This window comes from Emydura macquarii, unplaced genomic scaffold (genome assembly GCF_026122565.2).
Source record: "Emydura macquarii macquarii isolate MOO-44397 ecotype Brisbane River unplaced genomic scaffold, CSIRO-AGI_Emac_v2 contig_561, whole genome shotgun sequence".
Taxonomy (NCBI): domain Eukaryota; kingdom Metazoa; phylum Chordata; order Testudines; family Chelidae; genus Emydura; species Emydura macquarii.
The window spans coordinates 2,189,679-2,217,361 of NW_027130698.1; the positions used below are offsets into that span (position 1 = coordinate 2,189,679).

The following is a 27,683-nucleotide window of genomic DNA, read 5'->3' on the forward strand; positions in this document are numbered from 1 at the left end:
AAGCATTTTGTACATTTTGTATCCTGATCAGTGCTGTTGGGTGAATGGGGTAGTAAGCACAGTTTTTTCATTTGTTTTTGGTGAAAGAGGGGGTTGTTTGTCTGAAATAAGATGTCTTTGTAATAAATACATTCATGGGAACACTGGGTGCTTTAGCTTAATATTTAATGTTGACTTTGGCTCTCCACTTAAACTCTTTGGATAAAACCCTGGTACCCAGTGAAGTTAAGGGGAATTTTGCCATTGACTTCAATAGCTCCAGGACTACATCTTTCATGGCCTCCAGACCAATTACAGGAGGAATCATCATAAACCCACTGTCACATAGTGAATAATTTTCAAAAGCACCTAAGCAACTTAGGCTCACAAGTCCCATTTTCAAAAGTGATTTAGGCATTTAGGAGTCTAAGGATATGTCCACTCTGCAATAAAACACCCCTGGCTGGCCCATGTCAGTTGACTCAGGCCTGCAGACTCAGACTGCAGGGTTATAAAATTGCAGTGAAGACATTTGGACCCAAGATGCAGCCTAGGCTCTGGAGCCTGAACATCTACATTGCAATTTTATAACCCCACAGCCCAAGCCCTACAAACATGAGTCAGCTGACATGGGCCAGTTGCTGGTGTTTTATTGCAGTGTAGACATACCCTTGGGCCTGATCTACACGAGGGAATTAGGTCAGTATAACTACATCACTATGTGGTGTGAAAAATCCACACCCCTGTATGACGCAGTTAAACTGACTTAACCCCCAGTATAGACAGCGCTAGCATCCTACAAGCATTACATAATAGAATTCTCCCGTCGACCTAGCTACTGCCTCTCGGGGAGGTCAAGTACCTACTGTGATGCTAGCAGATCGGCTGCCAGCTCATGCCAAGGCACTGAGCCTCACTGAACACTGACAAATGCATAGCTGGAAACCAGTCTGGCTTACCTGTGGGTTAGTGTAATAAAAATTGATACCAGTGTATAAGAATGTGTTTAGGCTTTATGGAATGCTTGTAGGATGCTGCATGTATTAATCATAATTATAATATCTATATCCCATGCTAAAAGGTAACACTTAAGTGTTTGCTCTATAACTGAGTGTACAATGTTCTGAAACTATGTAACTCACCAAACAGGGAAAACATTTCATCTAATGCAAAATGCTGGATTCCCACAGAACGTGTTATCTCCTGCCCATCAGGAAGGACTACTGAATACAAATGGGCCATTGCAGAACAAAGACTTTGTCAATTTCTCCCTCCATCCACCTATGAAGAGGTTATGTGCAGAAGCACTTGTCCCATCAGCCTGGAGTCTATAGAGATGGGATAAAATACCTGACCAAATGGAATTAGGGTCTTTTTATGCTATCTGGCGTGTAAGGTGCAAAGATTCCTAAACATAAGCAAGATATCTCCTAGCTGCTTGGGTTAGCCTCAAAGGACATAAAAGCTTGTTTATTATAGAAGCTTGTATTATCTTTTGAACTTTAGGTTGTATTCATTTGTATGTGTATGCTTACCTGCTTTAATCTTGTAAATAACTCTCTTCTATCTTTTTTCCTAGTTAATAAACTTCAGTTAGTTTGTTACAGGATTAGCTACAAGTGTTGTCTTTGGTTTGAGATCTAAGGTGCAAATTGACCTGGGATAAGTAACTGGTTATTTGCGACTGGGAGTAATCTGAAAATTTTGCGATCTTTGGTGTAAAATGGCCATCTATCACAGAGTCAAGCTTGCTGGGGTGGCAAGATAGATCAGAATGCCCAAAGGGACGGTCTGTGACTGTATGCGAAGGCTGTATAGTGCCTGAGGAGTTTACACTTGTTATTTGGTTAGTGAAATCTAAGTATAGAACTCACAACCAGCTTGGGGTTTGTGCCCTGCTTTTTAACAGTATGCCATGAGGTTTGTATTCTCACCCATGATCCACTCCAGACAGTGTGACAACTACACCAACAGGCAAAGCTCTCCTGTCAGTATAGGTAGCGTCTTCACTGAAGTGCTACAGTAGCACAGCTGCACCACTGCAGCATTTTAAGTGTAGACAAGCCCTAAGTCTCATTGAAAGTCAGTGGAACTTAGGCTCTTAACTGCCAAAGCCCCACTGAATGTTACAACCTATTAGCTTTGAGATTTAGGCTCCAAAGTAACATAGGCACCTTTAAAAATTTTCCCCTGGTGCAATTTGCTTACTGCATATAATGGATGTTAGAAACAAAATGTATGGCCTACAATGATTTTATTTAATTATTTCATTACTCCGTTACATTTACACCACAAATTTGAACATGTTTATGATACTGCAGTCTTGCAAAGTATATTATCATATTTCATTATGTAACACACATGCAAATTTGTCTTGTGAACAATGTTCTATTATAATGAATTCTGAATATCTAGTATAAAATTGTCAATGGGATAAAATAATGTAAAATCTGTGTCACATTAGTTGTAGAGATTTAACTGCACAGTTAAAGACTGCAGTTTAACGTTCACATTGTCTTTCTATAGTTTGTCTGGGAGAACTGACTATTTTCATGCAAAAATTGTTTGTGTAATTCCATTCTCTCTTGGGGCTTTGAGTTTATCATCTGGTTCATTTTTTTTTAAAGGCAGACAGCACCCACTCACATGAGTATAATACCACTCACTACCCAACTCTCCAAATAGATTTTTATATTGGAGGATCCTAGTACTGGTAGAAAAATTAGGTAGCCACAAGGAGAGTAAGACCGCTGTATAAATAATTATTCTCCTTATCATAAATTAATATTAAGCATTTGTTTTAATTCAGCCTTTGTTTCCAGCGCATGAAAGTTTTATGCAGCAGAAAAACACAGTCAAAATGCAACAGGTATTAATGTTCATGCAGACACATTTACTTCAATTTGTTGCTAGTCTAAATTAATTAATGTTTGCAAAGCACTTTAAAATCTTTGGTGGCAAGATACTATATATGTGCAAGTATCTTTATGATTTTAGTATGATCACTTCCCATTAGTAAAGTAAGTTGAATAGTTACATGATATAGCCAGTCATGAAATCGTAGAAGTTAGAGATAGAAAAGATTTACCATCTAAGTCCATCTCTCTGATAACACAAGGTTCTACCTACAGTATAATTTCCAGTGTCCAGACGAAGGTGAGAAGAGGTTTTCACAACTACCTTTGGGAGAGATCATGTCTGGTCTATGACAAGGGACTATAATGAAGCTTTTATGCCATATTGGGTTTAGTCCGGCTTCCATTTAAGTCTGTCAACTCCTACTGATTTCAATGGGAGCAGGATGAATCTATTCATTTCATATTCACATTCCTAGTTATCACCCATTACATCACTGGGAGCGATTCCTCTCACTCTTTGGTGTTTGCACCCTTCAAAAACCATAGACAATTATACTGGCCCTCCCACAGTCATCATTTAGTTAATAGAAAGCTGTTTAATTCTGCTAAATTACCCATAACTCATTAGTAATATTAAATCTATCTCTAATAATATATGAGTGATGTTGTACACCTAAGCCACAACCTCAACATTTAGGGCTGCTATGTGTAAGGCTGTATGTTTAATGGCTACATGTGTAAGGCTATAACAGTGATGTTAACAGAACCAGTGCAAGTATTTAAGTGAGGAAAAACAGAAGCATTCACTGGGAAATAACTGTATTGAGTAAATTTAAAAGCAATACTTCACATCTACATTTTGTCAAAAAATTTAACGGTCTTTGTTTACTCTGAGATAATGAATTTCTTAAGAGAGAAAGTTTTTTTGATTAATAATGCATGATCAGACGTATACTACTACAGTAGGCAGAAATAACACAGAATCATGTCTTGTCAAATGTGTGTGACTAATTCAGCCCTACAAGTATTGATTTGACAGATCACCTTCCTTTTCTTTACTTGTGCATAGCCATTTATATGTAATGGACATTTTTATTATCCAAATTATATTCTTTTGTTTAAGCCTCCAATCTGAAAGCACATCAACGTATTTATAAGTAACTAACAATTCTTTGGATCTCTATATTTGCATTATGTTCTAAGTTTGCTTTTCCTCTTCTCTAGCCTATTAACATCAATTAGACTTGTAAAGATGTGTGAGCCTGACAGGCGAACTTTGACAAAATGCTTGGGCTGATCTTCCAAACAAAGATATAATGCTATAGCATTTGTTTTTGATAAATGATTGAATTTAATAAACATTTGTTTGCATATTTTTATCATGCTAATGAATATAATTACTTTTATTTATGTCATAAAACTACTATTACATTTTGATATATACATCACTTAAATATGTATCATTAGTATTTTGCATACACTGGGAAGTTGCAGAAGTGGTTGGACTTAGGGACAGTCTATTATCCTCCAGTCTGCAGCTAATCAAGCAGCATTCCACTGAGTAACATAATGGTATATAGTGGTTACTGCATATGCTCCCATATATACACTAGACAGTAGCAAATGGTTTGGTAGTATTCTGCGTACAGAAAATACCCTTCAGTCAGTGAATAGGGAAGATATTTTCTTATCCCATTCCTACTCTTTTTTTTAATTAAAACAAAACAATGGGCCAAATATCAATACCCTTACTCACACTGATAGCACCTCACTCCCTGAATGATCCCACTGTCTCCTTCAGTGGGAGCAGGGTTGAACCTATTCAACCCACTGCTTAATTTCATTCCACTATTCCCAGCCAACACTATAAACAATTTCTCTTCCTCCTTCAGTGGAAACCACTCATGGACTAAGGCCTTTTGTTTGTAAAGTGCCATGCATTGTGTACATAATTATTAATAATGAGTATGTAGCTGCTCTGCACGTGAAACTCTCAACAAAGTCAATGGGAGTTCCACATGTGAAGTGGCTTTTAACAGAGCCCATGGTGGTTCCTCCTTCCGCAGTGCTCAGTTAGCTATGCTGGGTGGTGACAACACAGGCCCCACTTTCCTACTATTTGCAAGGGGGTGCTCTCTGCCCTTTGTGGGCCGTTTTTAGTCTCTCTGGCTGGGGAACCAAAATTAAAGTGACAAACGCCCACGCATTCAGGGATGCTACCTCCCTGCAGTCCCAGATAGGTTGGGGAGGGAGAGGGAGAAAGGTTTGACAAAATCACTCCAGCTGGGTCTGTGAGTCCACTGTACTCTCCTCAGGGTCGGGGTGAAGGTTTTTTGCCTAGGAGTTCCCTCCACGGCTTCAGGAGTCACTCCCGCACTCTGCTGCTTAGGGAATCCTGCTCCTTCCCCACCTGCTGACTGCAGTTTCCTTCCTTTTGAAGGCCTCCTCCTTTTCATACATGATTAACAGGGCCAGAGGGGTGTGGCTAACCCTGCCACCAGGGCCTCTTTGGTCCCTTCTTTGCCCATGTGGGTTCTATACACCCCATCACGTGGCTATAGAATATGATATTTAAAAGGTAACTTACTTCCTACTCAAAGTTTGTGTGTGTGTTATAGTTTATGTAGAAAATTTTTAAAAGTTATTTTAAAGAGAAATTCAGCTGTTGTCCGTGGGGGTTTTTAAAATTTCCTGTACTAATACCCCAACACTGTGATGTACCAATTGTTGGTCTGAGTAATCGTGCAGAACAAAACAAAACAAAAGCAAGCCAACCCCCCCCCCCAGCCTTTGGTGATATTATAGTTCCAAATTTAAATACCAGACATAAAAGCTGGTAATTTTATTTATGGTAAGGTCTTACTGTGGTAAACTCACCAGACTTTGAAAAAAATTGCATCAATATCATGTCATTTCATGATACAACTGGACTGAAGAATATTCCCCTTTGTACAGCTGCAATTATTTTAAATAAATAAGAGATAAGATATTTTAAATATTCAGTGGACAGTTTTAACAATGTGCCAGTCACAATATAAGTATATTTCTTTCCCAATACCTTTATTTTATAGCACTCTGATTTCATTCTCCAAGCTGAAATTTATCTTTTGATCAATTGTCTGTCAGTGAAATTCAAAGATATAAGCAAAAGCAAAAAAGGAAAGTGATAATGTCTTAGACGTCTAAATACAACAACTAATGTATTTTTCTAGTTCTCTGAAGCAAATAGGTTTGGCATATAGGCAGACTGTTTCCTTGACATCAAAACTCTCATTGTAGTCAATCGCGGTTTTGGGTGTGCAAGGAATGCAGGATTATATATGGTACGTTCAGCCATTCTTTATGGTATTAGCAGAGAAGGATTCCAAGCCTTGTTTGACCAGAGATACAGTTTATAACAAATACTGCTGATAAATTAGATTTTATGCCCACCACAACCTGGACTACAGCTTCCCTTTCAAATTTCACTCTCATTTACCAAGATCTTTATATGCAGCTTAATGTTATGTCACTTAGCGCACCATCACTGCCAGACTTTCACTTCTCCTTCATTATAGCACATGGTTATATAAAATAGCTATTCCATCACTATTTTAAAATAACCAAAATGTGTCCTGAAATTCTAGAATTAAATGTAAAAGAGTCAGATGAAGAACTTGAATATGCAGAGAGAGTGGAGTTTACCACTTTATTAAAATTGTGATCGTTCACATAAAGACTCAACCAGGTCACATATTAATAATTATCACTGACAATCTTTAACATCAGACTAAACCCACAAGTGAAGCAATATTACATCTCTCTCTCTCTCATTTATCTTTACTGCTTATGGCCCCTCTGTGGTCAGCATGCTGTGAGCTTCGTGGACATTTAATTATGAACACATCATAAATGTGGCTGACAAGGCAGAAGCTGGGTTCAGATGCTCCTGGGATGAAGGAAACATTGTTGAAACTACTTAGGCTTGCAGTACTTTCATTCAAACAGTGTTCTGAGTTACCATATACACCTCTAAATGTAGAACTCCCTTTCCTTCTCATTTCCACTTTTTGTTTTATCAAATATTATAGTACATCTAGGTGAAAATATTGGAACACATTGTGTTTGTGACCCTCTAAAAATAAAATATTTACCATTCACTATTTAAATAAATAGTGGTGTGATAACAGTGCGGTAAGGACCAAAATCCGGATTTTGCGGCCAGAGTCACTCACACCAGTTGCTGAAGAAGGGAGTGGAAATGCAACACCCAAGTGGTAACGTTCAGGCTTTCTGCCTGTGCAAGGTAAGATAATAGATACCTCAGGGAGTTCTAGGGCTCAGGAGGAAATGTGCTTAGCAGCAGTTATACCTCTAGCTTAAAGGTCTACTGTGCACTACTCCCCTCACTTGCTGCTTTCCCTAAGAACCCACAGGCAGCATACACTGGCCACGCCCTAACTCAGGGAGGAGGGGGTGAGAGAGGGGATTACAGCCCCATCTTTAGCGCACAATACTACTAGGGGTCCATAAGCCTATATCTGCACTGCTTCTTGCATGGTTGTGTTGAGTAACAGAAGAGACTCCCAGCAAATATACATTTAAAATAGGAAAATTCTGCTACAGCAAATATTATCATGGACTTAGGTTTTCTCTTGAAGACACTGTATAACAATCAAGAACAGGGAGTGTGTACTTGATCTAAGTAAAGAAAGAAAATAATGAATAAATCTATTAAAGCCACTGAAGTGCTATGCTGGCATAAAACCAGTGCAAGATCAGAATCATGTCCATGACCTTTCAGAAAAAAATTTAAACGTGTACTATTCTGACTTGAGTTAGGGTCATATTTCATAGAACTGCTTTGCTTTCACCCGGTCCCAATCAGCATGGGTTTTTTGCCACAAGGAAACCACCTATTACTGTTTTATAATGGAAGAAATTATCAATTGGACTAAGGTTCCTGAAAGTTAATGTTGTTATAAAACACTTTGAATCCCTCTTACTATTAAGCATTTTCTCAAGAACAAAATTTTGAGAAGGAGCCCATATACTCTACACAAATATCAAAAATGACATAGAAAGATGCCCTATATAAGGTGATTTTTGGTAGAGAATATTCAGTGTTAAAAATTAATATTTAGCAGATAGTAAACAATATAAGCTATACTACCATTTCAACACTTAAAGAATAAATGTGCATGCAAAGAACTAACCAGTGTCATGTTTCAAAGCAACTGTCCTCTGTAGTGCTGAGGTACATATTTCTATACCTCCCCAACAGACTAGAAATAGAAAAGACAAAGCATATAATAAAGCCAAGCACAATGAAAGAGCACTGAAGAAAGCTGAAAAGTAGCTATCATGTTGGCAGATAAATTCTACACACAATTATTCATTCCTAGCCTCTTGACATGTAGATTAATGAGTTTGATAACCCAGGCTTCTAAGAAGTAGATTCAACTCTGTTTCACTAGCTTTCTTCTCCTTCCCTAACTACAAACACCACTTCAGTCTACTGAGAAAAAAAAACAAATCTATACATTTGCACCAGTCATCAACATTTTTGCAATTGAAGTCCTATGTCAAAAATATGGTATCTACTGTGGGACAGTCCTCTTTACCGGCCCTGTCAAGAATTCACAGGAGATCATGTGATCACTGGAAGGAGGAGTTTTGCTTCAGAAATCCTTGCTTCCATAGCAAGCTCAAAGTCACATAGTAGCCAAGAGAAAAAACATCAACCATTCCGCTAGTTATAATGACCCTGTACTCACTGCAATGTGTTGTGTACATAAAATTTTCTATTTCTTCCCTGAGGCCAAATGACCTTTCCTCGACACTTTGGTTAATGCTCACTGATCAAAGTGTATTTTAAAGCAAGTGCTGTATCAGATTTCAGCCATGACGACTTTACAAGGGGTTGTGTCTGCCTCAAACAACTACATAGAGATGCACTCTCTTAGCAAGAATGAAATAAAGACTAATGGTTTACAGATTTATTCTTTGTTAAGGCAAGCTTTGCACAGTAGAAATGTTTCATTCTTGATTGGTGAGCAGCTTTAAGTACTTATTTCAATCCAAATGTTATGAGTTCAAATTCTCCTGAGTAACAACAGCCATATGCAGCTGCTTAGGATTTATCAGTGTTTCCCTCACCTCCCTATTAACTGTAGTGGAACATGTAGCATTTGGCTGATAAGAAAAGAAAAAGAGAGAAACACTGTCGTTTGCCTTTTGTAGAAATTATCAGTATCTATCTTGGAAAATGAAATTTTTGGTGCCATGTTGGTGAAGTTTTACTTCAGTGTAATCATGTTATAATATACTTTTCATTCACACTGAATTCTGAAAAGACTGGAAGACTATAGTGGGTAGTCATAGTAATGGTGTGCTTTAAGTAAACCTTAGCAGAGGAAAAGTTTCATACACCTAAAGACTGTAGATATTCCATAAAAACTAGCTGTGTAAAGGAAATACAAACATACACCATGTAGTTCATGTGTAGTACAATCCCTCTGTAGACAGCAATATTTTTCAGCCTGTAACAAGCTTTCCGCTGCAAATAATCTTACCAATTAATGTTTTAATTTTTTTATGCTCACTGCATGGCTCTTTACTGAATTTAGTGAATGTGTATTTTTAATACATTATTCTATACCAATCATTGTAAAACACTTTTGACCTATAGCTGAAAAGAACTGTGTGAGTACTGAATATAATTACTGAATCTTAGTTATTATTGGATCTCAGTTACTTTATATAAAAGAGATCTCAAAGACTTTCAATTTCTGAATCCTGTTTTATTTTGTGTTTTCTGTAAATATCTGCTATTAACCTCGTTTTTTTACCTTAAAATCATTCTGGTTTTTAAAAAGTGTATGAGATGGCAGTATTACTGCAAGACCTGATATTCTACATTTGCAGTGGGTGCAGTGTCATGATCACAGCCGCCTTTTTATCCACAACGTTTATGATCCTGTGATCCCGCTCAACTACACCCCTCAAACTGTAAATCTTCTATAAGGAAGATTACCTAGAGATACAAATTACTGCTATGCACAATCCCCTTTGGAGGAAGGCTTTTTGCTTTTTTGTAATGGGAAAAAAATCAGGTGTAATTAATGCAACAGAAATTTCAGGACATTGCAGCTTAATGGTCTTGAGTTAAATCCTGAGCTCCTTAGTTAAGCAAATATCCACTCAAGCCAGTAGGAGTTTGCCTGAGTAAAAATTGAATATGGACCTCAGGAACTGACCTATGATCTTTAGTATTACAATTTCCAGAGGTTTGGGGACTTTAGGTAAAATATAATTGTATATAGAATTTAACCTTGGGTGCCTCACAATGACTTTCTGCTGTAGCTCCAAGCCTGGGATGCTTACAGCCTGTCAAAAAGCAGGCAGGTCACACCCTGAGTGTCTGCGTGCTAGACAGCCCTGGTTCAGCAGCTCTGACCCCAGCAGCCTCTCTACAGCCCCACAGTCACACTCTGGCTTCTACCAGCCTCTGGTTACTACATGTAAGGTGACCGCAACATACTCCCAGTCCTGAATTTTCCCAAAATCATGTCTTCTGCAATGGTCAGCTCTCTCCTGGACAATTCATGGAAATAATAAAGTGTGTTTATTTCTCTAAAGACACAAAAGCAAGTAACAGATTACTAACTCAACTGGGGAAAATACACCTTTCCAATTAAACACAGCACTGAGCTGGTTTACAGTAAAAATAAAACAAAATTATTAACAATAGAATATAGGTCAAATGATGCCAAGTAAAAGGAATAAATTCAGAAAGGGCTACAAGCAAATAAAAGTGAAAAAAATACATCTAAAAGTCTAAAACTTAATCTGGCAAGATTTGTTTTTGTCTTTGTTCAAGATGGTTTCTCACCTATATTCTGTTCTCAGAGACGTCAACCTCCCCCTTAGTTGAAGGACCAATCTTTCTCAACTTGGAAGAGTTCTGTTCCCTTGAATTTCTCTAGTAGTGGATGCCAAAGGCAGCTTCTGTCATTGTTGACACCTTCATGAGGCAGAGTGACCTCATGCTCTTAGTCCCTTCTTGAGAGCTTTCCATCCCCCTGTATGAAAATGGGACTTCCATTGTTTTGATTCCACCATTGCTAAATTTACATAGGTGACAGGTAAATAGCTGCCTTCTCTCCTGTCTGGGAGGGAATCTCTTTCTCCCTGTTTGGCCCCACACTTTAAAACATAGTATTAATTATTCATGTAATTTCCTCATATAGTATTAATACATAAATTTCACAATTATATATAACACATATATTTCACAATGATTCGTATAATTTCCTCATATAGCGTTAATACATATATTTCACAATTATAATAGGGTTCAGCCCCCCTCCCTTTCTTTATAGACCAGTAAAACTTTTAAATGGATTCTTATGAGGGTTACCCCTCAAACTCAAGTTTATTCAAGCTACAAGAAAGGCAACATGTAGTCTGGTAGCAAAGGACGCTCCATGCTTTCTTCCCTCACTGGTGTTTGCTTAAATGCAAATTGTTCTGTTTCCTGCTATCTCCTCCCCCGGCTGTCTTGGTGGTCCTGTTTTCTGCTCATATAGGGGTGGAACAATTTGTAAAGTGGGGATGCTGAGAGCCTTTGAACCAAACTGTAAACCCTGTATATAATGGAATCCACTTCAAGCCAGGTGTGCATCAGCACCCCCAGCACCAATAGTTCCAGCACCTATGTGCTCATATGTAAATATGGAACTTCATTGACTTTGCCTAAAGATCAGACCATCAGAGAATCAAATACACATTCTTTTGTCTAAGGCAGACCTACTTACCAACTTCCCCTGACCTGCCTGGTTTAAACATATTTTAGTTATAATTATAGCATATATCCATAATTCTTAATACCCACTGTATACATACTTCACACAAGAATATTAATGATCAGCCTGTTATTAATTATCAAATAATACCTCACACGGTGCATTTTATACAAAGATTATTATAACAGTGTGTAGGGTGAGAATACAGGGATGCTCAGTGACACAATCACATAAACCCATTATCCCCAGTAAATGCATCAAGGGCTCATCTACAGAAATACTTTAAAAAGGCATGTATGTATGTTGGTATATTTCAAGTTCGATACCAGCAAGCCAAAAAGGATGATCATACCCTGAATAACCTGAGAATTATCTGGAAGCCTGAAGAATGTCATTGGTGTCATGGAATCTCAGTAACAGAAAGTACCAGACCCTGCTCATTATAGAGGGAAACAATGCCATGTATGCAGATATGTATGGAAAATATAAAACAACACAGTTTAATTCCCATTTTTGTTTGGATTAACATCTACTGAGTCCAATTTCTGCTGTTTACAATGTTAGCTCTATTTTCCCCAGATGTTCTAAGCACAGATGTTGTGAAAAATCATCAGTCTGGACTATATGAAAATCCTAAATACAGGCACATTTTACAATGTTCTCACTGTACCAGACCTGTGTCATTTGTGACTAGACATGGTTAGAGGAAGCTCATTAATGATTGCAGATGTTAATGCCTCTTCTCAGTTCCCTGGTTCAGGTTTTAGCTCAAATACCACTAGTACTTCTGTAGTTTACTGGTTAGTGTTATTCATTCCCCTCTATGCCCAATCCACATAGGAAGTAGGTTTGTTACAGCACCAACTAGACAACCTGACTTTTTAGCTCATGCTGTAGAGATTTATGCTTTCAGTTCTACAAGATACAGATCTTCCTTTGTCAAATGCCCATTCTGAGTATTTTTAAACAGAGTAACTGTATCTCCAACACATGGCCATTCAAATCTCTACAGCCTTCTGGAGAAGATAGGCCACTGAGCTAAATATATTTGTCACCTTTAAAAAGTCAACGTTTTCTAGCAGGTACAACACATGTTTTCCTTGTTATGGGGAAAACTGCAGTTTCTCAAATAGCTGTGTGCCATATCAGCTAGCACATGATAATTTTTTAATGGTAAACGCTGTATAAGATCTCAGATAGCTAAATTCCCTGAACCCACACACTGAAATCCCTGAAGGGTCAAACTCAGCCCACTTAGGTAGGTAAAGCAAGCTGTATGCAGTTTAATGCATGTATCTTTGAGATAAATTACTATTGTATTTTTTCTAAGAACAAAGATTTGCTCTGAATGTTTGGCCAAAATTTCTCCTTTTCCCCCACTGTTTAGTGTGCTGTGTACCAGATGGCTTCTATCTCTCCACTTCAAAGATGCATTTCAGTGATGTACATACACTGTTTAGCTCAGAGAAAGGTGATTTCCTCAAGGTCATACAACAGATCAAGAGCAGAAGCAGGAATAGAACCCAGTTCTCCTAACTCACAATCGGATGTTCTGTACACTGGACCATTCTGCCTCTATGCATGTAGCTTGTGAAAATTCAAGGATGAAAGATGCTGTATGAATATAACTGTCATTTTCTCCCTAATTACAAAAATATCTTATACTGAAATGATGAGTTGCTATGTGACCAAGTGATGGAAAGCATTCAAAATAACCTCAGCTCATAGTGAGAAGGTTCATCGACTGATCTCTGTGGAAAGCCAAGAGAATACCCCAATAATATTAAAAGGTGATGGGTTTATGCCATATGTCCATATATAGCACCAGTGTTCCCATACATAGAAGAGACAAGGGGTTAAGATAAATTAATGTACAAATCAAAAAGTCATATGCTTTAAATACAAGATATTTGTGTACACTTAAACCTCCCCACCCTCTTGCAATCTATCCTGTTTCAGTACAGTATTTTAATTACAAAATTGATAAAACATAGCAATACTGGAGAAATAACATTTTTTTCTCCAAAAATGAATCCTGATGATTCAAAAGTGAGAAAGATTTTCCCCCCTTTACTCCCTCCCCCCATAGATTCACAGGATTAATATGAGACTGGCTTGAGGGTTTTACCAGTAACTGCTGCAAAACAAGTTCTGATTGGTTGATTCAGAAATTGGGATTCTGGGCAGTGTTTTATAAAAGGATAATGTATCTTTAAGCCTAGGTGCCCTTCAGGGAAATGTATTGGATAAATGTCTTCTGAAAAGCCTGTAAATATTCCATCGCCTCACTGTCATTACTACCATGAAATGATAATGAAGCATGAAAGAAATATAATTCCATATTCAGATGACAGCATTAGCCTTCATAAGCAAACTGAAATATTTATTAGTAAAATGTTCGGTATCTACGCCTGTAATCTAAAAAAAGGACAAAAATGTTTTATAATAAAAAAGAGATTGAATGCAGAGGTAAAATCTGGTTGGCTGATTTTATTGCTTATTATTAAATCCTGGCAAAACAATTATTTTTTTCTTTTCATTAGTAAGGCACCCAAATTAAAACTATGCCCTCAGGCTGTGAGGTTTACAGTAGTGATTAAAAACAAGAAATTGTGATGCATGAGGTTTTTGACAATGGCATAATCAAATTCATTCATATTGTTCAATCTTTCACTGACAAATATTTTTACAGTGAAATATACCAAACAAAGAAGCACAACAACTACTATCAATACATAGAAATTAGAGAGACTTGTTATTATTTAAATAGGGAACTGATACAATTTTTCTATAATCTTGAATACAAACATTAGAGTGTAGTTAATTAGGGTAATTATTGTCTAAATTGTGCTTAATTGTTTTGTACTGAATAAGAGTCGTGAATGAACCCTCTTGGATTTCTACAATGCACATAAGTGAATACTGTGTAGTTTAAGCATTTAGATATAATTTAATAAGTTTTGATCGTATTTCCTATAAGTCAGAAGATATATCCTGAAGCACGCTGAGACAGAGATAAACACAAGCCATGTGCCTTGACCTCTGTTTCACCTTATTGAAAAAGAGGCGTAAAACAGTCATTTAGAACATTAGCATCAGAGAGCATTCACATACTCTAAGCACATTCTAAAAAAAGGTCTTTGAAGTGAATGAAAAATTAGAAATTCAAGTGACCACGATCAATTCTGAAACACTGCACAAAATTAATTACAGTTTTGCATCAGAAGCAAGAATGTAGATTTCAGACAGTCTATGTCATTTATCTCAAGCCATACAATATACAAGGCGATTAAAAAGCCAAATCTGTTCCCACCCCCCAACTCTAAGGCCTATCAGAGGCTGTGAAGTACAAATGATTAACTCCTAATTATTCAAGGGATTGTACAGACGCTTCAACTTGAATGAAATTTGCGGCAAGTCACAGGAGCTACAGAGGGACAGATTTGCTGCTCTTTATCAAAATCTAGTCTGACTATCACTGGCAGAATCCAGATAAATTGCACAGTAATCTGGCAGTGGTTGTGAAAAGCTTGCTCTGCAAAATCCAAATCTCTAATTTCTATCTGTTTTTAATTGCTTGCCTTAAATTTGCATTTTTATACAATTGGCTTAGAGGATTTATTCAGTTCTTTAGGCTATTCCAATAAAGCGGAGTCCCATTTTACATGGTAGCTCAGGAACCTACTTATGTTAAATAAGCATGCTGTGTTACAAAAATATTTACTGCAACAAAAAAAAAGAATTCCTTGTTATGTGGCATTCAGAATTAATGAAAGAATCCATGGGCCAGGGAATCCTTTCTTAAACCCCCCAAGAAAAATCATCTGACACCATAACAATTAATTGTACAACACAGAGGGTGAAACTTAAATAAACAATATTTAACACAAGATAATCAGTGAAGGGGAAATGTGTATTCTCTACAATGAAGGGTAGGCATAGTCAATTGCCCAACCAGAAGCCAAGCACTGATCCAAAAACTTTTGCTAACCCAAAGGTCAGGGAAAGTAGCCAGTAGGCCAATTGAAACTATCTAGCCCACCCAAAACAGGATGCTGGGCTGGATCACAAGATAAATCCTCTACTCCTGTAAGAAGGGCTAGAACAGCAACTCCTTGCAGTCACTAACAGTGGATAGCACTGTCCTGTGGCATTGTCTGACGGTATGACTTGATTCTCCCATCCCCATTATGAGTTAATGACTTCCGTAAATTCCCACCACCACAAAAACTAGAGAATGCCATCACATCATTAGCAATTGCTCAACAGGCATCCTGCCTACAAACTTGCTGTTGTGGAATCTCCATCACTGGGGATTTTTAAGAGCATCTTAGACAAAAACTTGTCAGGGATAGTCTAGTTAATACTTAGTATTGCCATAAATGCAGGGGACTGGACTAGATGACCTTGTGAGATCCCTTCCAATCCTTTGAGTCTCTGATTCTATGACCCTACTCACATCACGCTCATGCCAGCCAGTATTGGATGCCAGGATAAAATGTCACAACCAATTTCTGATAGACTCGGGCGGGGTGCGGGGGGGGATGGGGGGGGACGGGACGACGGGACGGGACGACAACCCTAGACAATCACACAAAACCCTTGAATGCTCTAAAATGTCATATCCATAACCAACAGAATCTTTTTTCACTTCTCAATTCACATGTATCCTGGCACAGCCTGCTGCAATTGGCAAGGTACGTCCCCTTCATACATCAAACATTCTATCCTTGCCCTGGCAAAACATTTATTTTATTTAGATTTACAAAAATGCTAAATAAGGGCACTTGTCCATATGCAATAGGTACCCATTACACCCCTCAAAAATACATCACAAACAATGAAGTGCAACAGTAAAATTTAATATAACCCATTACCAGCAAGCTGAGCAATTTATATTCTCCTCTTCCAGCAACTCCTCATCCTTACAAAAATCTTCCCTTACATTTTCAAATAAGATCTCAAATTAGTTCAGTCACATGTGATTTTACTCACTAGGCCTTAATGCACACACCTCCTAGACCTCCGAGATCATTATCGCCCAAATGGATGAGGACCACATCAAGTTCCAGTAGGCCCCCTTCATAAGCAAAATCACAAAATCAGTTGGTCCCACCCATCTCCCTGATACTTGATATAACCTTTGCCAATGCCAAAACCCAGTGGTGTTCCTGTAGGATGGCTGGAAGCTCTATTCCTTGCCCAGTGGATAATGTTCATCCCACTATCCACACCTGCATGGGAGAATCCAAATCATAACACAAACTGTGAAGTGAAAGAAACTAGATGTTAGAGAACTCATGCTCAATTTAGCTAATTCTCAATGTAACTCCTAAAGCAGCCTGAATACCAATGGCTCTGTCTTCTCCATTCTGACCATCTGTGTCAGCCACAGCCATGTCTGTTTAAAATAAAATAAATAAAAGCAGTATGTCCCAAAATGCTTTGGGAGAGAGGGAAATAAATACAAAATCCCCAAGCCTAAAGTCAAGAACTGAAATCATGCAAAAAGGGCTAACATTCTATCAGGGTTGCTGGAACAATTTTTAGTGGGGATGCTTAGAGCCATTGAACCAAACTGTAAACCCTTTACATAATGGAAACCACTCCAAGCTAAGGGATGCCGCAGCACCCACACCTATGCATTCTATGTACACAAAAAAAAAAAAAAAAAAAAAGCCAAAAAGTTGGGCTCCTGATCACAATAGGGCAGGTAATTCAGCATAGCAGCCACTGGACATGCATTCTTCCACAAACGTCTCCTCCTCAAGGCGATCAAGATGTGAAAGCACAAACCGCACTTGTTTGCTTCATAAATGAATTCTCTCAATGTGTCCCTGAATAATTTCCCAGTACTCCACAGAACCACTCTGTGAATGTCCACAGCAGCAGGGAGGACAGAGGAGGGGATATGGGGGAGTGTCATGGCTAACGTTTCACACTTACAGTCTCTTGCTCCTCCGTGGGAGAAGGTAGTTAGGAGTAATCTTACTGCTGTAAGTGGTGTGGGGACAGTTTCCACAGTGTTGTGGCTAGTACCACATTACAGGAAATAGGGGGACCATACTTTGCTCCCCATGCATCTTAAAACACTGCACAAGGGAAGGAAACATGAATGTAAACGTTTCTACCTAGAAACATTTGCTTTAGCTGCAAGAAAAGAGAAAATCAAACTTGCACTCTACTGGCAGCTGCTGACAAATGATGGGACAGCTCCCAGCAAATTGGAGGAGCCCAATGAGAGAAAGTTGACCCATGATTGTCCACAATAAGGGAGGAGTCAATGGTTAGGGAGAACCCACAAAGTTCCCCTGCCCAGGCAGCAGCTGCACTGCATGGAAAGTTTGGAGTAAGAGGGCAAGGCCAATCAAGCAGTCAGTGTAAGGTGACCAGATGTTCCGATTTTATAGGGACAGTTCCGATATTCGGGGCTTTGTCTCAGGTGCCTATTACCCCCACCCCCCATCCTGATTTTTCATGTTTGCTATCTGGTCACCCTAAGTCAGTGTGACATTTAGAATGTCCGGCCTCTTTTGTAGCTGGCAAAATATAAAACGAATGCCTATCTATTGTGCCACCACAAATAACCACACTTTGCCTTTATCTCCTCAGAAGAAAAAAATTCTCTCATACCCATTAAACTCATTCTTCTAGAATATGTGGAATCTTCATGTTCTCAGAAATACATCTTATTTTGTAACACAAAAGAAAAAGGCTCACAGACTTTCTGTAATTGTACATATTGTATGTGCATCACACTTCAAAAATACTAAGCTCCTGCTTCATTGAACCCTGGATTTTATTCACTTTATTAGCACCATAAATAATTTGGAAGCAAAGTATAATTTACAATTTGTAAATTTATCCTAATCTAACCACTGATTGATACACTTTATAATTTAAGTCTGAATTTTGGAAAATACATGTACAGTAATCAAAACTCAAGAAGCATCTTGCACGTTATCTAGGCTTCCTCAAGCCTTCTGAGAATTTTGCTATTACTTTTTTTTTGGTACTATTTTTCTCCATTACCATGTTTTTATAAAATAATTTATGTAAATCTTTTGTAAGATTAGAAATAAAAATTCCATTTAACTGTTCAGTAGGAGCTCCACAATAATACACTATTTTTAGCAACAAATTTCATATTCACCTCCAGATGTTTGAGTAAAGTAAGACATCCACAATTCCTAGTGAACATTCCCCATAAAGACATATTTTTATTTTTGGCTCATGAGATTATGACAATATGGTGGCATAAACTCTAATAGAAGGAATCTTTTCTAATAGCCTGGTATTTATTGCCCTTTCTTAATATTAGTTTTTTCATATTTTATGTTACCCTAAGAATTAATATCCAATTCCACTTCCAGCTAAAACGATAAATGTTTCATCCTAGCTCATCTAAAGTGTACCTCCATTTCATGCTTCTCATCTTTGATTTCTTTGAATTGCTATAGTGTCAACCATTAGAAGTAGGAAGATACTGAAGCAGGATTCCCTAAAGCTGATTCCTATCAATGTCAGTCAATGTCCACTATATTCTGTATGTTTATGCCAGCTCAACAATGCTGCTGTAATCTGTGCCAGTTTTACAGAATTTCATTCAGATGCAGCAAATGCTTCAAACCATTCATTGGTGATGCATTTTAAAAAATCCTTTCCTCCTGCTGTTACTTTCATTCTTGCCCTCTTTCTCTATCCCAGAAATGAATTAGACAAGCAGACCAGTGGGCTTCCAAAATAGAGACTGTATCAAGGGACCAATTGGTGCTTCAGTATGATACATCTTCCAGATTGGTCTTGCAAACTTTACACCATAGTCCCATTCAAATAAATGGGACTTACATGAATAATAAACTGATCCATACTTCCAAAAAAACCCAACAACAACAAAGATTTTCTTCTTTTGGAAGTTTGGAGGTGACCTGAAGAGGAAGAAAAATGCAGCTGTTGCATTTTTTGTTTTCTTTAGCTTCTCTAGACAGCATAAAGAACACCTGAAAGGTTATCTTTAAAAAAACTGCTTGGTTTTTACTTGTTTTGCCAGATGTCTCCCTTGGAGAATCCAGAGATAAGTACTGTGACTCTCCATTCTTAACTGAAGGAACAGAGTTGAATCTCTAACAAAATAGCTCTTCTTCCAAATGTTTGCTAGATATTTAAGCTAATGTTTGTTCTTAAAAAGAAAAGGGTTTAAATGGCGTGAATAAAAATCACTTTCCCTCTTAATTATTCAGGTTTCATTTTTCTGGTGTTTGTAATGTTATAGACCTATTCGTAGCTCTTTTCAGCAAAAATAGAGTACACAAGAACTGAAAATCTAGAGTAAAAAAAACCTAACAGAAAGGTTTGTGTGGGTTTTTTTAAAATCACATCTTTCATGCCTTGCCACCTTTCTCCTTCCTTTGCAGGTCATCTACAATATAAAGAAAAGATCATTCATTTAAGGAAAATATTAGTTTATTATAGAATATTTTTATCAACATACCACAGTACTTTTACAAATATATTACTTTAAAAATGCTGAATTATAACAATTTAAAATGTATTAATTAAAATAATTCTTTACTAAACACTGTAAAACCATAAGTATTTTACATGCACTGCCCAATAAAGTAATTGTCTAGTTTATAGTTAACTGCTTAAAATTAAAATTATAATAACCTTCACTCAAACAGATAACTTATGTAAAGTAAAATTAATGTTCAGTTATGGCAGGAGTTTCTGATACTGTAACATATAAACATCTAAGAGTGCATGTACACTAGAAAAATTAGTACCCGTATTATGGCAGCTGTCGGCAATTTTTGAGCTAAGCCAGTGAAGCAAACAGGATTCAAGCTCACAGCAGGTTTACATGAAACTATGGTAAAAATGCCTGTGTCCTATATAAGGCCTGGTCTATGCTAGGACATTAGATTGGTATAAATATGTTGCTCAGGGGTGTGAACAATCCACACTTGTCTCTCAGGGAGGTGGATTACCTACACCAAAGGGAGAACCCCTCCATTGGCATAGGTACTGTCTTCAATGAAGTACTACAGCAGCAGAGCAACACGTCTGCAGTGTTTTAAGAGTAGATTAGCCATAGGTGTACCTCATCCAATGCACTAAACACCCCAAAAACAACTAAGTGGCTGAAGCCAGACAGTCACTACACTCTCACACAGGAAAATGATAAAAGGCAAAAACACCCTATCACCTGTGGGTGAACACTTTTCACAAAGTGATCACTCCATATCTGATCTATCAGCCCTCATCCTCAAAAGAAACCTGCACACTTTCAAAGATGAGCCTGGGAACTTAAATTCATAACTTTGCTAGACACTAAAAATCATGGACTGAATAGACACACTAGATTTATGGCTTATTACAAGGGTCTAAAAGGCACCAGAACTGCACACAGTATTCCAGATGAGGTCTCACCAGGGTGTTGTATAATAGCACTAACACCTCCCTATCGCTACTGGAAATACCTTGTCTGATGCATCCCAGAACCGCATTAGCTTTTTTCGTGGCCACATCACATTGGCGGCTCATAGTCATCCTGTGATCAACCAATACGCCCAGGTCCTTCTCCTCCTCTGTCACTTCCAACTGATGCGTCCCCAGCTTTTAGCAAAAATTCTTGTTATTAGCCCCTTAAAGCATGACCCTGCACTTTCCACTATTAAATTTCATCCTATTTCTATTACTCTAGTTTACAAGGTCATTCAGATTTTCCAGTATGATATCCCAGTCTTTCTCTGTATTAGCAATACCTCCCAACTTTGTGTCATCCACAAACTTTATTAGCACATTCCCACTTTTTGTGCCAAGGTCAGTAGTAAAAAGGTTAAAAAAGATTGGTCCCAAGACCAATCCCTGAGGAACTCCACTAGTAATCTCCCTCCCTCCAGCCTGACAGTTCATCTTTCAGTATGACCCATTGTTTTAACCAGTTCCTTACCCCTCTTCCAATTTTCATATTAATCCCCATCTTTTCCAATTTAACTAATAATTCCCCATGTGGAACTGTATCAAATGCCTTACTGAAATCTAGGTAAATTAGATCCACTGCATTCCTTTTGTCTAAAAAATTTATCATCTTCTCAAAAGAGGAGATCAGGTTGGTCTGGCATGATCTACCTTTTGTAAAGCTATGTTGTATTTTATCCCAATTACCATTAACCTGGATGTCCTTAACTACTTCCTCTTTCAAAATTTTTTCCAAGACGTTGCATACTATTAAGGTCAAACTAACAGGCCTGTAGTTACCTGAATCACATTTTTCCCTTTCTTAAAAATAGGAACTATGTTAGCAATTCTCCAGTCATACGGTACAGCCCCTGAGTTTACAAATTCATTAAAAATCCTTGCTAATGGGCTTACAATTTCATGTGCTAATTCCTTTAATATTCTTGGATGGAGATTATCTGTCCCCCCCAATTTAGTCCCATTAAGTTGTTCGAGTTTGGCTTCTCTCTCGGATGCAGTAATTTCTACCTCCATATCCTCATTCCCATTAGCCACCCTACCACTATCCCCAAGCTCATCATTAGTCTCAATAAAAACAGAGGCAAAATATTTGTTTAGATATTTGGCCATGCCTAGATTATCCTTAACCTCCACCCAATCCTCAGTGCTTAGTGGTCCCACTTCTTCTTCCTTTGTTTTCTTCCTATTTATATGGCTACAGAACCTTTTACTATTGGCTTTACTTCCCTTTGCAAGGTCCAACTCTACTTGGCTTTTGGCCTTTATCATTTTACTCTACATGTTCTGACCTCCAAGAGATAGCTTTCCTTACTGATCCCTCCCATCTTCCACTACTTGTAGGCTTTCTGCTTTCTCTTAATCATCTGTCTGAGACACTTACTCATCCAGCTTGGTCTATAACTCTTGCCTATGAATTTTTTCCCCTTCCTTGGGATGCACGCTTCACATAGTTCCTGCAACTTTGACTTGAAGTAATTCCAAGCCTCCTCCACCTTTAGATCCATGCGTTCTTCAGTCCAGTCCACTCATCCCCAACGAATTCCCTTAATTTTTTAAAGTTAGCCTTTTTGAAGTCAAAGACTCTAGATCTATTTTTGTTTATCCTTTCATTTAGTTTGAACTGAAATTAGCTCATGGTCGCTCAAACTAAGGTTGTCCCCTACAACCAGTTCTTCTATAAGGTCCTTGCTACTCACCAATACCAAATCTAAAATGGCATCCCCTCTTGTTGGTTCAGCAACTATTTGATGAAGGAATCCATCAGCTATCACATCCAGGAAAATCTGGGCCCTATTATTACTACTAGCACTTGTCCTCCAGTCTATATCTGAGAAGTTAAAGTCTCCCATAATCACACAGTTCCCTTCATTAAAAGCCTTAAAGAGGTCTCTATCCATGTCCAAATCAGATCCTGGTGGTCTGTAACACACCCCAAGCACTATCCCATGGGAATCTCTAGTAGTTTTCTTCCCTAATGTGATTTTTACCCAGACAGACTCTGTCTCATCAATTCCATCACTCCTAATTTCTTTACAGTCTACCTCATCATTGATATACAATGCTACTCCACCACCTTTGCCTTTGTATCTGTATTTCCTAAACAGCACATACCCTTCAATACTTGTACACCAGTCGTGACTGCTATTCCACCATCTTTCTGTTATCCCTGTAATATCTGGTTTCACTTCCTCTACCAGTAGGTCTGGTTCCTCCATTTTGTTACCCAGACTCCTCGCATTGGCATACAAACATCTTAATTTTTGCTGTTTGGCTTTGTTGATGTTCCTTACCTGATTTGGCACCATCATTCTACGGCCAAAATTGCCTATTACAGGGCTCAACAAATTTGTTTCGGAGCTAGGAGCCAGCCCAAAAATTAAGGAGCCAGACAATGTGGGCTCAGTGGCGGGGCACCCTGGCCGGAGCACAGCAGCCGCTCTCCCCTCCCAGCCCCAGCCCTTTCCCCCACCCCTCTCCCACAACGTGGGCCCAGTGGCAGGGTGCCTGGTCTGGAGTGTGGCAGCCGCAGCGCTCCCCCCTCCCAGCCCTGCCACATGGGCGCAGTGGCGCCATGGCCGAAGTGCGGCAGCCGCTCCCTCCAGAGAAATACTAGGCACCAGACTTAAATTTTTAGGTGCCATGGCGACCTGGCGCCTGGAGTTTGTCAAGACCTTGCCTATTATACTGGTATCTACACTACCCTTCCCCTTAATGCCCATTCTACTCCCCACTGCTATGTCCTTTCTTACTTCATTTTCCTCCCTCAATGCTAAAATCAGGTGTGGAGATTACCTAGGCATCTCCCCCAACTCCCCAGTTTAAAGCTCTCTTAATCAGTTGTGCCAGCCTTCATCCTAGAAGTGCATTTCCCTCCCTACTCAGGTGAAGTCCATCCCAAAAGAACAGTCCTCTGTCCATGAATGCCTCCCATTCCATTCCAAATCCCTCCTTATAGCACCACTGCCTGTGAGCCATCTGTTGATCATCAGAATCTTGTCACGCCTTTGTTGTCCTCCTCTAGGGACAGGCAGAATCCCACTGAAGATTATCTGAGCCTCGATTTCCTTAAGAGTCTTCCCCCACCTTGTTTTCAGCTATGACACTGAATACTTTTCCCAGACCTGAAGAAGAGATCCATGTAAGCTTAAAAGCTTCTCTCTCTCTCACCAACAGAAGGTGGTCCAATAAAAGATATTACCTCACCCACCTTGTTCCTCTAAGTGTCTAGTCACATGGGGCCTGGTTCTGTGACCAGCATTAATTTTATCAACTCCCTTCCACTACCAGCATAACCTCCCAAGTTAAATACTCCAAAACCTCAAAACAACTTAAACGGGCAAGTCAATTTGATTGTGCTTCTTGAATTTTTAAGTATTGTAGTGCTCAATGGACTCTTGAGTCACATCAGAATGCAGGAAAGCCAGAATTATCCCAGACTCAGCTGCTCCAAAGTACACAAAAATTCATCTCTAGAAGGCTTCATGTCTGCACCCAAATTTAGATAGAACTAAGCCATAATCTCATCTTTGAAACTGGGAGGGGCTAGAGGAGAAAGGAAAGGTTACAGTGGCCACAGATGGAGGAATGAAAATCTGAAGGATAAGATGGAGATGAGGTGGATAAGAGAGCAGTGGTCAGAGAAGAGGGGAGGAAATTTGCACCAAACAACTCAGCAGTCTTCTCCCTCCCTCCTGCCACTCCCACAACAAATGTTGAAATTCATCATCCTTCTGCAGCCCCCTGTAGACATGTGGTACAATGCCTTCTTCTAAGTGAATTTACTTTCCCTGCACACAAAAGAGTGCTTCCAGCCTCAACCACACCTCCGAACTGCTGAAATGTTCCCACAGTTCCTATGACAGAGTCCCCAATTCAACCACACAGGCCAGCTATAAATCTTCTATGACACTAGTGTTTCCTCCTCTCACAATTTTTTACGGAGGTTACAGAAGTCTGATGGAAGCCTTATATTGGATTGTCTTGCTGTATACAGGATTCCACAAAACGTACCCATCCCTTTAACAGTTTGTGAGAGTGTATGTAAAATCATCAGTGAAGAGAGAACCCAACTCCACACAACTTCATCCCCTCAAAAAATTGGAACTGTAATGTACTGTAAATAAATGCTCAAAGTAAATGTTTTAAAAGAGAGATAGAGATTGCGGAAAGAAAAGTAAGTGCATTAAAAACATGTCACGATAAAGAATGGACAATATCATTTAATATTTTAGCACGCTTTTCTCATGAAACTACCACTTTAATATTTATAAACACAAATATAATGTTGATGTTTTGCAAGCTTCGTATGTGTTTTAGCCTTGTACTTTCAATGCTGTCTTATAACGTAGGATTATAGTGTATTCAGTATATGAATCTCCAGTTAGATCAGGAATTACAAATGTGTATTGAAAGAACAGATTCCTTTGGATTTGGGCATGAAGAGGTCATTGGATTGAATTCATCCCTGATGTTACTCCATTCACATTGGGACAAATTGTTCTAAACACTGAAAAAATGCAAATAAAGTTTATGGTTAAACATTTAACCATTTGGGTATCAAATGTGCTGGCTCCAAGCTGAGTGACATGATGCAAAATGTAGAGCTGTGTTTTTTCACTTTCTGGACATATGGTGCAAGCCCTTGGTCTAGGAAGAGGTTAGAAGAATAAATCATCTTTTAAAAATTTGATTCGGTTTAAAATAAATCCAAAAGCAAAAATGGTCTTCCCTTGATGTTCAGTAGGTGGATTGAAAAACTAGATGGGCCTAAGCCTGCACAGGCACTGAAACTGGGGGAGACCGTGTAAGAAGCTTCCCCCCTTGCACTCCTAAGAAGAGGTTTGTCATAATTGTCTGGGAAGAGAAGAGAATGCTCCAGACAAATGCAACCCACACAACTAGCCTCCTCACAGAAGGCAGGGATCTGGATGGCAGCAATGTAGATGGACTCCTAACCACATATAGAGCAGCCAATGGATCTGGCCTCCCCATAGGAGACAGGGATACGGGGTGTCATGCCTGTGGATGGACTTCTAACCACACAGAGAGAGAGCATTCAGTGGAACTGGACTAGCTTAGGAGTAACTCACACTATTTTTTTAAAGGAAGCTGAACTAGCACTCTGGTGTGCACTCATCCCAAACAGCACAAGAGTAATTCTGAGTCAGTCACAATCTCCCCTGGCCCTCCCATCCCAGCACAGCTCCTCAGCATCCCCATCCATACTCCTGGGGCTTGGAAGCAAGGCATTGCTTTAACATATAAGGTTCACTTCATCTGTACAATGTGGGCAGTGTTTAAAGTCACATTCTGCTCCTGTAAGTTTAAGCAATAACAATGGAAGGGAAGGAAAAGTACTTCCTGGAGAATAGCCACCCAATGGGATTGTACCATCATAAATTAGGTGAATTTGGGGCATCTAAATCAGCCTGTAAGTTGTTCTGGGCAGAAGAAACCATATTTTTACATACATGTACAGCCTCAAATACATTCTCAGTGCCCCATGTATAAATATTTGGTATTTTGCTTTTCAGGAACAGAAACAATTGACATGTCTTGAAATCCTTATTCAATTTCACTCATTCCCTCACTAACTTCAACTGTTTTTCCTGAATCTTTATTCAGTTAAATCTGTGTTAGGACTTCAGGAATTGGTCCATACAAAGATATGAAATAGCTGACTGATGCATTAGATATGTGACAGGCATATCTATCACCATGGAGATGTACAATAATGTTCATTACTATTATTCCCTCCCTTTAAATCTCTAGCAACATTTACAATAAAAATACCAACACATCAGTCAAACCTAAGTTAGCTAATGAAAACACCTCAATCCCTACCCAAACACATCAACAACACTTCCCCTGCCCCGAAAAAGCACTTACGCTCCATCCTTGTTCGGTGAGTAGGCCTTGCAGCATGTCCTGAAGACCAACACACTCGGGGGCTTGAATGGATCAAGACAGAAGCCAGTTCCATAGCTGAGGACCCTCATCTGAGAATGTCCAGCCCCCAAGCCTCAGGGATCTGAGCTTGAGTATCCCAGCTGATCTTCAGCTAATGAGAAAAGGCATGAGGAGAAAGGCAATCTCCAAGTTACCCAAGGACCAAACTATAACATAAATCAAACCAAATTTTTGAACTGCTCCAAGAAACAAATTGTGAGCTACTGCACTCTCTGGAGCACCAGGTTAATGTGCTCCACAAAAGAAGAGCCACTAGTAAGCAGCCCACTGCATTCTGAACTGGCTGGAGTTTCACGTAGTCTTCAAGTGTTGTCCCAGGTAGGTTGTACTGTTCCAATCCATTCTGGAGATTAATAAATGATTTGGTGAGATCCAACAGTCACAAACATCTCAAACAGAAAAAAAAATGCTGTTGGCCATGCGGAGTACTCAGAAGCACACACAGACCCATCAGGACCCCCAAGTTGCAAAACTACCACTTGAGTAATTGAAAGTATGCGATTCCCTCGGGTAACAAGGCAAATATCCTTCAACCATTTCATCCCATTGTTTCCCTCAACCCAGTCATACCTAGGCTGAGCTTCTATCATCAGACCCCCAACATTACTTC

General features: G+C 38.9%; 1 long non-coding RNA gene across 1 annotated transcript in view; it reads right to left on the reverse strand.

The window, feature by feature from the left end:
- LOC137147627 (uncharacterized) overlaps nucleotides 1–27,683 on the reverse strand; it is a 294,209-nt gene that overhangs the window by 218,160 nt on the left and 48,366 nt on the right. The window lies entirely within an intron of this gene.